At 43.9% G+C, this 5000-nt stretch overlaps 1 protein-coding gene across 1 annotated transcript in view; it reads right to left on the bottom strand.

Moving 5' to 3' along the window:
• g6fl (g6f-like) overlaps window positions 1-5000 on the bottom strand; it is a gene marked incomplete at its 3' end in the record, with an annotated part of 23898 nt that overhangs the window by 3938 nt on the left and 14960 nt on the right. The window lies entirely within an intron of this gene.

The following is a 5000-nucleotide window of genomic DNA, read 5'->3' as shown; positions in this document are numbered from 1 at the left end:
TTGTTTCCAAATCCCGATTTGAGTGTGAAGCTGTATATTTCACATTTATGAAACCCAGGAGATGGGTAGCGCGTTTTATGAACCCTTGACATCTGATCTAAAGCAACAAAGAAGCCTGCAGGCAAACTGGCAAACATGACAATATAAATAGCATTCTTCTGTGCCAAAGGCCATGAATGGAAAACAGGGAGGCAGGAAGATAGATAGATGCATGGTACGTAGCGGTATTTTGTGTTGTTATTACTGGCGTTACATAAGCCAAACTATTAGCTCACTGGAGTTCTAGTCAAATTTAGTGGAAAGAGCAGAGCTTATGAGAGCAGACGTGAACAGGCGTGTGTTTGCATAGAGGCCAGGATGACATCATCCTTGCAAAACACGGCCCACAGGGATGACCTGGGAGGCAGGTAGGAGGTGCCAGTTTCCAGGGAGACTAGAGTTAATGTGTGAAGTAGGTGCCCAGAGGAACAAGTGCTCTGCTGCAGCAACCAAATCAACCAGACAACGCGCTATTTGTGGAAAACACAGAGACCTAATGCATGGGTCTTCAACAGGGGGTCCGGGACCCCTAGGGGGTCCTCAGAGTTACTACAGGCGGTCCTCCAAATCTTTGAGTGATAGAAAAGTCTCCTTTCACTTGAACCCTAGTGTCCATATTCTGAGAACTTTAGCCAAAAATAGCATAACTACAAGCTTGTAGATCAACTATTTTGGCAAAGAGCTTTGGTGTAGAGGGGGGGAAAGAGCAGACTAAGTACAGAGTGAAAGGTCAAGTTAATTAAGTATTGACTGTTCAAGTGGTTAAATATCTGAAAACACAAATTGACATGAATCCAAAATACACTGACGATTGTGCTGTCAAACAATGAAACTATAAGGAATCTATGAGAAGGTTGTGGTGGTCCCTGCTTCATCTCTCTCTCAACTGTATGAATGAATGAACAATTGTAAAGTGCTTTGAGCACTTGGAAAAGCGCTATAAAAATGCAATTCATTATAACTAAGGGGTCCTTGGCTTGAAAACGTTGAAGACCTCTGACCTAATGTTTTCTCTTTTAGTTTGTATTTATTCAAGGAAAACAACACGCTAAAGCCTAGTTCAGACCAAAGCACTAGTGAATGGACAAAAACATTTTAAGACAGATTTATACTTCATCCTGTCATGTGCCGGAGCCGATCTACAAGCTCATCACTGTGAGCTTGTAGATCTGCTATTATCTGCACGCTATTATTATACGACTGAACATAAACCAAGCATTAGAACCTTGCTGAGAAATGTCCTATGGAAATGTCTCGTCAGTCTGAATTAGCTTTTACTCTGCCCTCTCTTCACTATAAAGTCTTTATAAAGTAAGAGTGCATGTGGGAGGTGAAAGAGGAGATGGCTCAAATTAGACCAGCGGCCACGGTCAGGAAGAGGTGTCACACTCGGGGCCAGGGTGATAACGGCTATACAGTACATTAACAATGATCACCGTTGTTAAATACATCATTTCACCACTTAAACCTAATATACTTCATTGACCAGAGTCCCCCAGAGCTCTATACTTGTATCTTCCTTTTTCCCTGTACACCAAATCCCATCACTGAAAATAGACGATCCACAAGCTCACAGGCCAACGCGTCACGTTGCATTGCCTTGTGAGCATGTAGATCTGCCATGTTTGCCTATGGTTCACCTATTATAACATGGTCAGAGTTGGAATACTAAGATTAACAACTCGAACAATAAATCTGATCGTTTTGCATTCTGCTACCATAATAAGCATCTTGGATTTGTCTGATGTTTATCTGACAGGCTCGAGGCTCAGTAGAATCAACCATCATTCCCTGTGTGAGATGTTATTGACTGATTTGTGTGAGTGCACGCGCCTGCACGCAAGTGCCGTGCGTGTGTGCATGTGTTCATGTGTGTAATGCTGTGTGTAAAGGGTGCTAATGAAATACTGTAGTGAGGGCCGACCCCACGGACTGACCTGCTCTGTTCTCCGTGCCAGTTTGAACGTGTGAATTATGGTAATTGAGTGCAGTGGAGCGACGCATAAGTACCCGCACTTTCTCTCCACCCCTTCTCTCCTCCTCTACCTCTCTCTCTCTCTCTCTCTCTTTCATCACCTCTCCTACAGCACCCGTCTTCCTTTTCCTCTATCGCCTGTCTTTTTCATCTGGAATGAGGTATAGTATATTCGTATGGGTATGATTGTGGAGGGTTGGCTGATAGAACAGTTTGAAGGCTTTGCAAATTAGGGGGACCGGGCACGGAACACACGGCACATGATTGCGGAACATCCCTGACATTTGAGTTATTTTGTGCGGCATGAAGCAGAATGATTGCTATTTATTACGTCCCCGGTAATGGAGGAGTCTGCCTCCATTTTTGCATTTTCTGAACTGTGACACAGTCGAATGAGATTTCTGTTATTAGGCGGCATTGCTGCCATCGCCGGGCCCTCTTGTAATGACCTCAGGGCTGTTTGGTTTACTGTGCAGTGTATTCATACATTCAGTACAATTCTAATTGTGTTTATTTGTCACTAGCGGGCACCAAGCTCTCTGTAGCGAGAGCTGTCTTCTGACCACAGCTTCCTATCACTCAGAGGAACGTAATTTAGAGTCACAATGTACCCAATGACACTGAATTTCTCTCTGCTGTCTGTTTCTGTCAGTCTCTCTCTCTCTCTCTCTCTCTCTCTCTCTCTCTCTCTCTCTCTCTGTCTGTCTCACAGTCCTTTTGTCACTCTTATCCGTCTCTCGCTCCTCTCTAACTCTCTTTCTCTTCCCCTCCATCTCTATCCCCATTAGTCTTGTGCTGGTGGTATCGTCAGTGTGCATTGTGATGAGCTCTGGGCTCCTCGGCCGCCAGTGATCTATTGGGACGTCTGCAGTGAGGCTCATCACCGCTAAGCGATCCATTCGACTGTCACCTCCTGCTATGTGTGTGTGTGCAGGCCAGGGGTGTCGCACCCACATTCTGGGCCCTGGGTACAAGGATTCACTGTGGGCCGGGCCCTCCATGAATGTTCTTCATAGGGGGAGGAGGGGGTTTAACCCATTTAGACTGGGAATGCACTATTTTGTGCTTTAACTATTGAAAAATAGCAGATATACAAGCTCACTGCGCGGCACTGAGTGCCACGCTGCGAGCTTGTAGATCTGCTATTTTTGAAAAATCGTGATCACATTTGTACAAGTCTTTGAATATTTCAAATCCTTCCAAAGGTTTTTTGAAAAAAAAAAAACTATGTTTCCCATCTTAAAATATTTAGTTCAAGGGACCCCCCCCCCCCCCCCCCCAGAAGCTAAATTTGAGTTACAAATGTTCGCTTAAAAAATACATTATATTCAAAGATTTGCACGAATTTTCACAGCTTTTTCAAAAATAGCAGATCTACAAGCTTGTATATCTGCTATTTTTCAATAGCCAAAGTATAAAATAACTAAGGCCTCGTCCTCCACCTTGGGCCCAAGTAACTCAGTCCCACCCCCCCCCCCCCCCCCCCTTGTGACGCCCCTGTATGTGAGAGCCTCACCGATGCTCACCAGCAGCCAGCCAGCCACCAATACCATAAAGCCTGAATAATTTAGTCTCGCTCGCTGGCCGGCAATGTCCTGGGGTCCTGTCTGCTTATATCATCTCGCAGATGAGAGCGATGAGAGAGATATAGACTAGACTAGCCGTATTATGGTATGCATTATGGATAAAATTGGGGCCGGGGAAGAAATTACTTTCAGGTGAGTTTGAAAATTGGGTTCAAATGCTAAAATGTACGTATATGTATATGAAGTGTGTATGTCCGCCACCCCTGGAGTTTTCTGTACTGTCCCACTAAACATTGAGGTTGTGTGGATTACACTGACGGTTGTCCACGTGTGACTCTCTCCCAATGTCACTATATGACAGATTGTGCTACTTGGTGAATCAAAGTGTTTCTAAAACAGTGGTTCTCAACCTGTGGGTCGGGACCCCCAGGGGGGTCCCCAAATTATTTTGGGGTGTCCCCAGATGATTAGCTTAATGTGCAACAATGTTTTCTCATTCAACAGTAAACAAATCAGCATAAAGTTTAAGTGTATAGACTGGGTATCTGCACGTTTCTAAAGTGACAATTTAAGGACTTTTTAATACCTCTAAAATGACAAATTAAACATTGGCCAAATTGTCAAATATTAGAGGCAGAAATTGTGAAAATAGCAGATCTACATGCTCACAACGCCTCGCAACGCTGCTATTTTCCCAGTGTTCTATTGGGCAGCCTGAAAATGCTGAGAACCACTGTTCTAAAACACAGCTATCGTCTTTGTGCAACATACCAAGATCATTCCCGGGACCGCTTCCAAACTGTGACGTTCCCTAGTGTCGACATGCAGCAGTCCTGACCTTTGACCTGCTTAACAGCGACATTGAAGAGCTATGACACATGACATCTGTCAGGGACCAACGAATAGCGTCCCAAGACTGTAAACCAAGGGGCCTCAATGTCAGCAAGCCCAGTGAAGGCAGCATGCCTGTCTGCCTGCCTGGCAGATAGCTTGACCTGAGGTTGGCTTGAATGCACAACACAACGCTTCACAGAGCATCCATCCCAAATACACACAAGGGCGCTATATGGCGCCGTGGACTGTATATACTTAAAAAAAAAATAAGGCTCTTCTTCAAAACGTGAATTGAATACAGCTACTACAGTTTTAAAATCATTCTATAAGCAGATGATCCTGGCAAACATACCCACTGCACAAGGTTTTTGCATTAGTCAAAAGGTGTGCTTTTACGATTCAGCTAGTGATCGTTTTGTATGAGTGGGTGTCATATTCCTTCAAACAGTTGAATATTTAATATAGCACATCATAACTGTGAATGAAAAACATTACAATACAGTGCATAAGAACCATTTTAAAGCACAATTTGTCAGTGACATTGGACATAATACATGGACTCCCATCAACATAATACTACCACATAGTAAAAAAGAAATTACAGTAGATATCACAGGTTAAAACAG

The sequence above is a fragment of the Nannobrachium achirus genome (genome assembly GCF_963921795.1).
Source record: "Nannobrachium achirus genome assembly, chromosome: 2".
In the NCBI taxonomy this organism is placed as follows: Eukaryota; Metazoa; Chordata; class Actinopteri; order Myctophiformes; family Myctophidae; genus Nannobrachium; species Nannobrachium achirus.
The sequence above is the reverse complement of the archived record's forward strand: the minus strand, read 5'-3'. Positions and strand labels throughout refer to the sequence as shown.